General features: G+C 40.1%; 1 non-coding gene across 1 annotated transcript; it reads left to right on the top strand.

Moving 5' to 3' along the window:
• The first annotated feature begins 10,088 nt into the window (after positions 1–10,088).
• LOC111541657 lies at positions 10,089–10,225 on the top strand. Its single transcript, XR_002731340.1, has one exon. It is a non-coding gene; the product is annotated as a small nucleolar RNA SNORA2/SNORA34 family (small nucleolar RNA).
• The last annotated feature ends 2,866 nt before the right edge of the window (positions 10,226–13,091 follow it).

Genomic DNA, 13,091 nt, shown 5'->3' with positions numbered 1-13,091 from the left:
AACTTTTGTTCACCTCATGTGGACCTTGCCCTTCTTTCTATATTCATTTAATGTTACCAATTCCTCCTGCAAACGAGCAACTTAAGAGCGGCCCTATGGCTTCCCTAACTCTCCCTCCCGAGCCATGAACCATTCCACCTCCTGAATGTGCCCTGAACCCATCATCCTCACCACTCCTTGACCACTACTGCCTTATATCAGGCCTCTTCCTCTCTCTCCTGTGCTATTGCAATAGCTTCTTAGCAGTTCTTTCTCTCTAATCTCTTTGCCTTCTGCGCCACCTCCTTCCATGCACTCTTACTGCAGTGATCATTCTAAAAAGCAACTTGGTCACTCCCGTGACTAAGCCCCTGCAATCCCTCCCTATCAAGAAAATAATTATTTACAAACTCTTGGGCAAGTGTATAGGCTCCACAAGCTCTAGTCCTTCCTTCCCATGTCAACCTCACCCCCACCAACCTCACCCCCACCAATCTTTCCAGACTGCCTACATGTCAACAATGGGAAACTGTTTGTAATCCCAAGAATACTGTGGTAGCCAGACTCCAAGATGGCCCTAGTGATCCCTGCTCCCGGAGTTCACCCTTTTTGTGGTCCTCTCCACTGTCCATATTGCCCCAGGGTTGGTCTCTATGACCAACAGCATGGGAGAAGTGAGGATATGTCAGTTCTGAGATTAGGTTACAAATAACTGTGGCTTCTGTCTTTGATTCTTTCTCTTTGATTATTCACTCTCTGGGAAGCCAAACGCCATGCTGTGTCCTATAAGCAACTCTATGGAAAGGCCCATGTGGTGAGGTACTGAAGCCTCCTGCAGCAGTCACATGAGTGAGCTTAGATACTGCTTCTTCAGCCCCTTCAGATGACTGCAGCCCCAGCCAACAACTTGGCTGCAGTCTCATTATTTACCATAGGGCAGGATCAGATGGTTAAGACTGATGACCCTCAGAAATGACGAACCCTTAGACATTTATTGTTTTAAGCTGCTAAGTTTGGGAGGTAATTTGTGACCCAGCAATAGGTAATGAATACACATCTCATCTTCATTTATACTTCATTTTTCTTGTGTATTCCTTTAGGAATGGTACCATTCACTGCACCATGCAAGCCTCAGCTAAGCAACCACTTGCTCTATAAAACTACCTTGCTTCTCCTCAATGTCCTCTCTGAGCTGTCATTTTTGTTTACATAGCATCTAATATTCACCTCAACTGTAGCACTTGTCACATTGTCCTGTGATGGAGTAATGCCACCCACCCACCCCTCCATCAAAATGTCCACATCCTAATCCCCATACCTGTGAATGGTAAGTTCCTTTAAGTGACAAAAGGGAATTTGTAGATGTGATTAAGGATCTTGAATTTATTGCACAGCAATGTGGCTATAGTTAATCATCATAAACTGTGTATTTCAAAATTGCTAAAAGAATAGATTTTAAAGTTCTCATTACACAGTCATACACACACACAATGTTTCAGCCAACGATGGATGACTGTGGTCCCATAAGATTAGAATACTGTATTTTTACTATACCTTTTCTATGTTTAAATATGTTTAGACATATAAATACCTAGCTTGTGTTACAACTGCCTGCACTATTCAGTACAGTAATCAGCTGAACAGCTTTGTAGCCCAGGAGCAATAGGCCATACCATTTCACAGAATGTATCCCACTTTTTAAGCAATGCATGATTAGGTGTGAAATGATGGATATGTTAATTAGCTTGATACAATCATTCCACAATGTATAAATATATCAAAACATCACATTGTACCTCAGAAATATAGACAATTATTATCTGTCAATTAAAATATATATCATCAAAATATATTAAATATAAATAACTATAGTAAAATACATATAGCTGTATATATTTAAGTCAAAGATCTTGAGTGACCCAGGAGGAGTCAGAGTGAGAGGGGAAGGCCAGTGAGGATGGAAGCAGAGATTGAAGAGATGTCCTTTAATGATGGAGGAAGGGCTGCAAGTCAAGAATACAGGCGGCCTCTAGAAGCTGAAAAGGACAAGGAAACAGATGCTCCCATAATGCTTCCATAAGGGACAGACTCCTGACACCTTGATTTTTAGTTGAATAAGATCCATTTTGGACTTCTAACTTCCAGAACTGTAAGGGAATAAATATGCATTGCTTTAAGCCACTAAGCTTGTGGTAATTTGTCACAGCAACAATAGGAAACTAATGCACCCTGCAATTGTTTGCTTACCCTCCTTCCCCACACGTACACACTAGACTGTTCATTCCTCGGAGACTGTCACATCTCTCTGTTTATTCCTAGCACCTAAAACAATGCCTGGCATATATCAATATGCCAAAGTGCTCAATAAAAATGTGTCTTTTTGTCGAATAAATGAACTATTTAAATCCTCAGGCTATAGTTTAAACATTTTATTTATTATACAATCAAATGTAATGGCTTCCTTCAAGCAGATTTTTTTCCCTGGTGAAATAATTAGTTTCCTGTGATCCAGACAGACCCAGAATTCCTGCCTAGGGGAAAAAAAATATCAAAAGCATATCCTTGGAGCAAGAAAGAAAGTTGGAGGTCATCCCCTGGGTGTGACTGAGTAGATTATTTCTAGAGTAAGTCTTCCTTAAGTGCAAAGTTTAAAAGAGGCATAAAAAGGTGCACAGAGTCCAGTGAAGAAATTCAAATATAGGTAAAGGGATGGGTTCTAGATAGTGGCATCTGATCTTACTGAGGGTACATCGACTGTGCCCCTAAACAAGCTGTGAGACCCTGGGAAAGCCACTCAGTTCCTTCACCTGTATAATGAAGTGGTTGATTAAGATTCATTCAGTATTTCATTCCACTAAGTTATTGAACACCTACTACATACCGGGTACAGTTCTAGATTTCGGGAGCACGACTTTAAACGAAACTCCCTGCCTGGTGGATTCTACAGGGGAAGTTAGACTATAAATAAAATAAATAAGAAAGATGTACAGTATGTTACATGGTGACAATGCTATGGAGAAAAGTAAAACGGGGAAAGGGATAGTGGATAGGACAGTGGAGGTGGGTGAGGAATTCAGTTTTCAGTAGGCTATCAGGAAGGTATCATTGAGAAGGTAAAGTTTGAATCAAGTCTAGGGAAGATGAAGAAACATCCAGATAATAGGGGGAAGGTTTTCTAGGAGTGGAAATAGCAAGTGTGAGGGCCCTGAGGTAAGAGCGTGTCTCGTGTGTTTGGATGCTCAAGGAATGGCAAGGAGGCCAATGTGGCAAGAACAGAAGTGAGCAGGAGATAAGATCAGAAGAGGTTTTCGGGAGGGATCAGTTACTATAGACCAGCTCTGTCCAATGGAAATATAATTCAAGCCACAAACATGAACCAGATATGTAATTTTTAATTTTCTAGTAGCCATAGTAAAAAAGTAAAAAGAAATAAGTAAAATTGATTTTAATAATATATTTTATTTATCCAATATATCAAAAATGTTATAATATTCATATATAATTACTATGAAAATTATTAATGAGATATTTTACATTCTTATTTTACATTATTTCAAACTAAGTTTTCAAAGTCCAGTGTGTATTTTGCATCTCAATTCCAACTGGCCCCATCTCATGTGCTCTATAGCCTCATGTGGCCTGTTGTGACTGCCTTGGACAGTATTACTGTAGAGCTTGATAGGCTTTTGTAAGGCCTTTCAAAGTTTTTTACCTTGCAGGAAATACAAAGCAATCAGAGGGTTTTGAGCAGAGGAGCAACATGATCTAACTTGTATTTTAAAAGGACCACGTTGGTTGCTGTGTTGAGATAGACTACAGGGACAAGGGAAGAAGCAAGGAGACAAGATGGGAGGCTCCAGTAGTCATCAAGGAAAGAAGTGGTAGTCGTCCCACCTTCTTGGCAACAGTGGAGGTAGGACAACTGGTGGAACCCAGAACAGATTTCAAAGGTGGAGCCAACAGGGTCTCCTGACTGACTGAATAGATTATGAGAGGAAGTGGGGTGTTGAGAATGAAGCCAGTGGGAAAAAACATTAAGGAGCGTTTCTCAAGTTTTAATCACTTGGTCACAACACTTAAATTTTCCGAGCCCAAATGTCCTTCCCTGCAAAATACAGACAACAGTGTTTCAGGAAGAGGATTCCCAAGTACAGAAGCCCTGAGGCAAGAATGTGCCAGGTCTGTTCCAGGATGGACAAGGAAGCCAGCATAGTTGCAGAGGAGCAAGCAAGGAGGAGTGTTAGGAGATAGGGTCAGAAAGGTGATGGGAAGGTGTTTATAAAGGGATTGTGTTGCTCTTTCTACAATTTCAGAGTATACAGGGGATAATGAGTAAACTCACCCACCAACGAAGCCTGTACCACTGGGCTGTGGTTAAGAACTCAGACTCAGACTCTTCTGGGGCGTGTAAAAGATAAACAAAGTCGGATGTTAGTTAAAACAGTGAAAACTGATTTTGTTCAGTAGCTACTGACAAGGGAAAGGGCTGAGCTCCATTCAGATTTGCACAGAGGTGACTGGGTGTTTTTAAAGGAGAATGAGAGAGTAGGAGAGGCGTGAGCGGAGCCTCAGTGGAATCAGGGAAGTGAAAAATTACAAAAGGTTGGTCAATGCAAATGCAATTAAGCCAACTGTGAATGCTTGCTGGCAATTATTGAAGTTAGGCTTCTATCCTCCCACGGAGACTGAGACAGAGGCCCTTTCCTTCCTGAGGATTACATTTCAAAGGAACGGCTTTCAAGTCCTTGAGAAAGACACTCCTGAGTTGCAGGAGTTGCATACACATCTGGAAGGGACAGAGGAAAGATTCACAATTGCAAGCCCTTTTTAGTAAAAGCTGTGAGAAAGGGAGGTTAGGGACTGAACTCTTCCAGACGGGAACTCAAAAGGTGTTTGGGTCTTCCCAGAGACAAGGCTCAGGCTGCTAAAAGCCTGGGACTGGCTAAGTCTCTCAAGAGAGGGTGAATAACATGTTTGTGCCCAGAGTTTTTGCAGTTCTCAGCCAAAATGATCCATTTCTGTGGAGTTTTTTCTTCTTTTTATTTCTAAAAATTCAATTTAACTAATATATATTGAAAACGTAGACATTTGTAAAACAGAGTTCTTTTGATTTGCTCCAAAATGAGAAAGTTGTACAGAGGTAAATCTGCTGTGAATGTAACGAAGCTTAAGCTTTAGAATTCCTCATAATTACAGACCTCTTCTGAGGGCCTTTGTACTTAGTTTTATATTCATGCATTGATTTTTTTTTTTCCTTAAAGAGGCTATGTCCAAGTTACATAAGCCTTAAGACCAACACAACCCCCTACTTACGAAAAGCTTTCCACCTTAGACTTAGCCTAGGAATGAAAAAACTGACTTGGGTAAAAGTAGGGGAGAGGCTGGGACACACCTGTCTGTTAAGCATTCTTGGCCAGGGCCTGTCATTTACATAGCAGGAAAAGCAGCCAACACCTACCCAGCTGCTGCTCTTTAGAAAGGTGAAGTTAAACAAAGAGGATTATCCAGAAGATTTATATGTTTGCCCTTCCCAACCTGGTTAGTTATAAAATTAGGTGTGCTGCTTTTTTTACAAAAAAGTAGATTTTATTTTTTTAGAGCAGTTTTAGGTTTGCAACAAAACTGAGCAGAAGGTAGAGATTTCTCATGTATTCCCAGTGCTGACACAGGCATTTTCAACATCCCCCATTTTTAACATCTTCACCATAGTGGTACATTTGTTACAACTGACGAAACTATATTGACATAGTATTGTCATTCAAAGTCCATAGTTTGCATTAGGGTTCACTCTGTGTTGTACAGTCTTTGAGTTTGAACAAATTCATAATGACCTGTATCCACCATTATAGTATCATATAGAACAGTTTTACTGCTCTAAAAATCTTCTGTGCTCCACCTATTCATCTCCCTTTTCCTCTTAAGCCCTGGCAACCCCTGATCATTTTACTGTCTCAGTAGTTCTACCTTTCTCAGGATCTCAGATAGTTGGAATCCTACAGTATGTAGCATTTCAGACTGGCTTCTTTCACTTAATAATATACATGTAAGTTTCCTCCGTGTCTTTTCATGATGTGATAGCTCATTTCTTTTTAGTGCTGAATAATATTCCCTTGTCTGGATGTTCCACAGTTTATTTATCCATTCACCTACCGAAGGACATCTCAGTTGCTTCCAAGCATTGGCAATTTTGAATAAAGCTGCCATAAACATCCATATGCATGTTTATGTGTGGACAAATACCAAAAGAGCACGATTGCTGGATTATATAGTAAGAGAATGTTTATTTTGTAAGAAACTACCAAATTGTCTTCCAAAGTGGCTGTATAATTTGCATTCCCAACAGCAATGAATGAGAGTTCCTGTTGCTCCACATCCTCACCACCATTTGTTGTTGTCACTGTTCCAGATTTGGACCACTCTAATATATATGTAGTGGTACTTCATTGTTGCTTTAATTTGCATTTCCCTGATGACATATGATACGGAACATCTCTTCATATGCTTATTTGCCATCTGCATATCTTCTTTGGTAAGGTGTCTGTGAAGGTCTTTGGCCCATTTTGGGTTGTTTGTTTTCTTATTGCTGAGTTTTAAGAGTTTTTTTTTTTTTTTTTTTAAACAATCCATTATCAGAAGTGTCTTTTGCAAATATTTTCTCCCAGTCTTTGGATTATCTTCTCATTATCTTGACACTGTCTTTTGTAAAGCAGAAGTTTTTAATTTTAGTGACGCCTGGAAGTCTGGCTTATCGATTATTTCTTTCATGGATATGTCTTTGGTGTTGTATCTAAAGAGTCATCACTATACCTATACTCATCTAGATTTTCTCCTGTGTTATTACATTCTAGGAGTGTTACAGTTTTACATTTTACATTTAGGTCTGTGATTCATTTGGAGTTAATTTCTGTGAAGAAAGTAAGGGTTGTGTCTTACTCTTTTTTTTTTTGTATGTGATATCCAGTTGTTCTGGGATCATTTGTTGAAGACTCTTTGTTCCATTATATTGCCTTTGCTCCTTTGACATACACTATCTGCAGGGTTTATCTCTGAGCTCTCTATTCTGTTCCACTGATCTATTTGTCTATTCTTTTACCAATACCACACTGTCTAGGTGACTGTAGCTTTATATTAAGTCTTGAAGTCATATAGTGTCAGTCCTCCAACTTCAATCTTTTTCAATGTTTTGCTGGCGCTTCTGGGTCTTTTGTCTCTGCAGATGAACTTTAGAATCAACCTGTTAATCTCCACAAAGTGGCTTGCTGGGATTTTAATTTTGATTACATTGAATCTATAGATCAAGTTGGCAAGAGCTGACATCTTGACAATATTGAATCTTCCCATCCAGGAATACGTAGTATTTTTCCATTTGTTTAGTGCCTCTTTGATATCTTTCATTAAAGTTTTTCATTGTTTCTCACACGGATCTTGTATATATTTTGGTAGATTTATACCTATTTTATTTTGGGGAAGTACTGTTTTTTTTAAATTTTGAATTTCATTTGTTCATTGCTGGTTGTCATGGATTGAATACATCATGGAGAGAAATTTAATCCCCAATGCAACAGTGCTGAGAGGTGGGACCTGTAAGAGGGGATTAGGTCATGAGGGGCTCTGTTCTAATGAACGGATTCAGGCTTATTGTGGGAGAGGGTTCCTAATAAAAGGATGAGTTTGGCTCCCCTCCCCTCCCCTTCCCCTCTCCCTTTCCCTCCCCCCTCTTCTCCTTCCCTCCCCCCGACCTTCCCTTCCTTTTCCTTCTATATGCATGCTGTCTTGCTTGCCCTTTTGCCTTCAACCATGGGATGACACAACAGGAAGGACCTCACCAGATGTAAGCCCCTCAACCTTGGACTTCTCAGCCTCCAGAACTGTAAGAAATAAATTTCAGTTCTTTATAAATTACCTAGTCTTAGGTATTCTGCTGTAGAAGCATGAAACAGACTAACACACTTGTATACTGGAAAACAACTGACTTTTGTATATTAACCTAGTACTCCTCAACCTTCCCATAATTACTTACTAGTTCCAGGAGACTTTTCTGCCAATTTTTTTCAGATTTTCTTCATAGACAATCACGTCATATGCAAACAAAGACATTATTATTTCCCTTCCAATCTGTGTCTTTTATTTCTTTTTGTTTCTTGCTATATTATCTAGAATTTTTCATCTGCTGTTCAGAAGTAGTGGAGAGAGGAAACATTTTGCCTTACTCCTGATCTTATGGGAAAGCTTCAAGTTTCTCATCATTAAGTATGATGTTAACTAGGGTGTCTGGGTTTTTTTTTTTTTTTTTTTTTTTTTTTTCAGATAGTCTTTATCAAGTCGAGGAAATTTCCTTCTATTCCTAGTTTACTTAGAGTTGGGTGTTTCCCTTCTTCTAGGTCAGTTAGGCATTGGTAAAACCCCTGAAGGTTAGGCTCTGGCTAAGTAGTTCCTCTTAAGGGCAGACCACGTTCAGAAGAACAGAGTGTTCTGGGGTATTTTTAAATAGTTCTTTTCCCCTTCCCCTGGCAGAAGCATGATGGGATTTTTCCCCAATATTCACTGTGGCGGTGTGGTAGAGCTTCTAAAGGTAAAACACAAAAATGTGGGGATCTCCTATTGACTGGGTCCCCCTGGAGTTTTTGACTTGTCCACACTCAGCCTCTAGCAATTCATCAATTACAGTTAAGGTTTTCCTACATGGGCACCAGTTGCTGCAGAGGTTACTACTCATGGTTTCCTGCTCACAGAGTTGTGATTCTCTGTATTCCCCTGTTGGTCTCTTCAGTTTGGGGACAGGAGTTTGCCCTGCAATCTAATCTCTCTTAGAGATCTAAAAAGAGTTGTTGCAGAGTCTTACCCTCTCACCCAGACTGGAGTGCAGTGGCACTATCGTGGCTCACTGTAACTTCCAACTCCTGGGCTCAAGTGATCCTTCCACTTCAGCCTCCCAAGATGCTGTGACTGTAGGTGTGTGCCACCATACCAGGCTAATTTTTGTATTTTTTGCAGAGATGGGGTTTCACCATGTTTCCCAGGCTTGTCTTGAACTCCTGGGCTCAAGTGATTGGAACCACCTCAACCTCCCAAAGTGCTGGGACTACAGATGAGAGTCAACCATGCCTGGCTTATTCAGCTTTTTACTTGTTGTTTGGGCTGAGTGACAACTTCCAAGCTTCTTACCTGCCAGACTGGAACTGGAAGTCGGTGTGTTACTTTTTTAAGGTGTAAATTATGGGCCTTACCCCAGACCTACTGATTCAGTCTCAAGGGGTAGAGCCCAGGATCTTTATCTTAAGAAATCCTCACCAATGGGCACCCATGTATTATGGCTTCTGAAGCATGATTTTATAAGAATGAAACACAACTCTGGAAACTCCTTTGAGAAGAGTAACCTTGGCCCCAGAAACAAGGTAGAAGGGTTCCTAAGCTGTTCATTATTGAGGGAGACACCCAATCAGGGATTTATAGTTTGGTTAGCTCTTCATCTGCTCTCAAAGGTGCACACAATAAAATGAAGGCCTAGCACCAATATCCCAAGACCAGGCACAAGCAAGAGGAGATGGACACCAAGGTGCTGCCCTAGGTTCAAGGATGTGGTTGTTTTCCTCACCCAGGAGGAGGACCTGCATCAGAGCAGTGGGAAACTTTGCTTTCTAGACTTCCAGTTTCCACACCTGGCATGACTCTGGCTGGACCACAAGAAAAAGCTGAAGAAAGAGAGCCCAAGAATACCTGCTTACATGACAGCTGCAGTTTAGAGGAGTGAGGTAATTAGCTCGGGATCATCCAACCAGTAGGTAGGTAGATGTGAGATGATGCAAAAGAAGATACCTGCAGGAGTGACCCTCTGTTCCTACTGCATGAAATAAGTATGCTTTGCTGTAGAAAAGAAGGAAACCAAACAAATCATTAGTACCGATCTGGAAATGGAAAGAAAGGGCGTCCCCATGACACCACTGGGTCCCTGGACTGATACCTTCCAAGGCCAACCCCATATCTCTTCCTCCTACTCTTGTGAATCAATAAATTATCTTTTTTGCTTAAAGTAGTATATGAGTTGGATTGCTATACCTTGAAGGCAGAATGTTCTAGTAAAAGTATTCCATAGGTATTAAAAAGAATGGTTGGTCCTGATTCAAGGCCAGCAGTTTGCTGAAGCTGTTGGTTTCAAGCAGAAGACTAACTAATTGTCTTTCTATGGTCTGTTGGCCATCTTATAACTTTGGAAATGTAATGGCCAGTTCATTTGAAAGAAACATCTGGGAAAAAAATAAAACAATGGACAAATATACTGACATAGAAAATAATCACAATAATTATTAAATGAAAAAGGTCAAATTACACAATCGTGTTTTTTGGTAGTATTCTATTTGTGTATTTAGTGTGTTTTGTGTGATTTTTATGTTACCTTATTTTATTTCATCTTATTTCATTTTTAGTAAATGACTAGAGAACAACTGGAAGAATACTTAACACACTGTTAGCAGGAGATGGGATTAGGAAATCCCCCAATTCTGAACCATTTACTGATGATAAGCATGTATTACTTTCATAATAAAACACTAAATTGAAAAAAAGAAAAGAGAAGACAGTTAGTCACTGAAGGTACCGATATTTGCCTGCCCCCAACTTCCTGATGTCCTTGTTAGGGAGAAAATAAAGTTAGAGGTAGCAAACAGAATAGGTTCTATGGTTAAGCCAGCCAACACTATATTGACTGAGACAGTAAGTCAGTGAGACATGGACAGACTTAAGTATGTACAAATGAGAGAGTTTGCATCACAGGGAATTAAATGCCCAGAGTCTAACCAGTCAATAAAAATACAAAAAGGGTTAAAAAAAAAAAAAAAAAAAAGAGCAGTCATTCATGCTGAATCCTCACTGTCTAGGGGTGGGGGGTCTGGAGGGAGTGCAGAATCCTACTCAAGGTACTGAATGGAGACTTGGGATCAACTGGCTAAAATTTAGAGGGAGGCTTAGCAGGTGCTCAGAACATGCAGCATCACCATTTCTAGTTATGTGGGCTGCAGAAAAGCCCCACTAAACAGTCACTTAAAAGGGAGATATTAAAGGAGAGGAGTGCCTGGAGAGGGAGCAAAAAGGGTGTCAGCAAGTCAACGCAAGTCAAGAAGCCTAAGCCAGGCCAAGCGCAGTGGCTCACACCTGTAATCCCAGCACTTTGGGAAGCCAAGACGGGTGGATCACCTGAGGTCTGGAGTTTGAGACCAGGCTGGCCAACATGGTGAAACCCCATCTCTACTAAAAATACAAAAAATTAGCTGGGTGTGGTGACAGGTGCTTGTAATCTCAGCTACTTGGGAGGCTGAGGCAGGAGAATCATTTGAACCCAGGGGGCAGAGGTTGCAGTGAGCCGAAATCATGCCATTGCACTCCAGCCTGGGCAACAAGAGTGAAACTCCATCTCAAAAAAAAAAAAAAAAAAGAAGGCAGAAGCCCACCCCAAATGGCAATGCAATGGATGCCAAGGGGATGGTTTTGATGAATTCTGTTCTGTTACATTATTTAAAGATTCAGAGTAAAGGATGCCCCAGGACTTTGTAAATCATTAGAGAGGCAACAAAAAAGTGTGTATCTTTCCACTGATTCACATGACACCAACTTCCAGGAATTAATCAAAGAAAGTTTAAATATCCTGGTAATGACTCACAAATTTCACACACAAAAAAGGCATGTAGCAAACAATCAGAGATCAGTTGATTTTCTTAGAACTAATGTACCAGAGAGAATATGAGGAGAAAGGGATTGAGTCAGAGGCAGAATCAGGTACTATTTTCAGAAAACTGCAGCCTTGGACACAAACCAAAGGGCAGGCAATGTGTATGCAATCAGCACTGAGACCAAGTCCCACATCACTCTCTCTGGTAACAGCTGCACACAGATAGCAAATCATTATCTTACCATCTAAGGATCTAAGATAAATATTGCATGGCAACATAGCTCTTCCGCAAAGAAAACTTGTACCAACAGGCACTTTGCCTCTGAGTTCAGACTGTCTTTCCATCCTCTCTGTTGATCTGCAGACTGCAGTGCCAAAGTTGCCCCCAACCCAGGAAGCCCGCTTGCCATACTAATCACATCTGGGCATGCTCAGCTGTTTGGAAACTCTCCTATCCTAGCAGCTAGAGGTAGAGGCAAAACTTGAGCACAAGTCTTCTTAACCTGACTTCAAATTTGGCCCTTTTTTGTTTGTCTTCTAACCTAGGATTTATTTCAACCCAGGCCATGCATCCATCCACATCCATCTAACCAGGAAAGTCTCAGGCACTGGGCCTGGTGGTGGAGAGACAGTCAATAAGACATTATAGAGCCAGATGCGAGTGTAATGCTGCCATTATAATTATAGGGCCAGAATTTGAAGGATGAGTAGGAGTTGGCTAAATGGAGAAGGGAGGAAGAGCATTTCTGGCCAAGAGAAAGCAACGTGTACTAAGGCATGGAGGCATGAAGTGCCATTATGTGTGGTTTTGGAAGATCCATATAGATGGAAATAAAGAATGGGTTTAAAGGTTTGGATGGATGTGACACTAGAGGGATGGTGAGGGGCCAGAACATGAAGAGCCTTGTGTGGTAAGCAAATGCCAGTGGCACAGAAGCTTCCTATGTATGCCCCACACCAATCTGTATAGCCTGCCTCCTTGGGCAAGCCACCCTGCTAAATTATGTGTTTATCATTCCTTTGCTTTAATTTGCATAGTTGCCTGAGAATTTTTGTTTGTTTGCTTGTTTTAACAAGGATAAAAAATAAGTTGTATAGAAAAATTTATCTGAAACCATTCATGTTAGCATGTGTTTACTCTCTATTAATCTGTAATTTAGTGAATTGTATTCATTTGATTTTCTAAAGTTAAACCATCCTGTGTTCTGAGAGTAAACTCAATTTGTTTAAATAATGTATTTGAGTTTGGTTAAATAACACATTATTCAAATAATAATAAAACAATACATTATTATTTATTTATTCATTATTATAAATAATAAAATAATGATAAAATAATAATTAATAATGTAATAAATAATACATTATTTAATACATTATTTAAATGTATTTAATCATAATATGTTATATTCTGTGCATTGCTGGATTACATTTTTATACTTTTTTGCAG

This window comes from Piliocolobus tephrosceles, chromosome 1 (genome assembly GCF_002776525.5).
Source record: "Piliocolobus tephrosceles isolate RC106 chromosome 1, ASM277652v3, whole genome shotgun sequence".
Taxonomy (NCBI): domain Eukaryota; kingdom Metazoa; phylum Chordata; class Mammalia; order Primates; family Cercopithecidae; genus Piliocolobus; species Piliocolobus tephrosceles.
The sequence above is the reverse complement of the archived record's forward strand: the minus strand, read 5'-3'. Positions and strand labels throughout refer to the sequence as shown.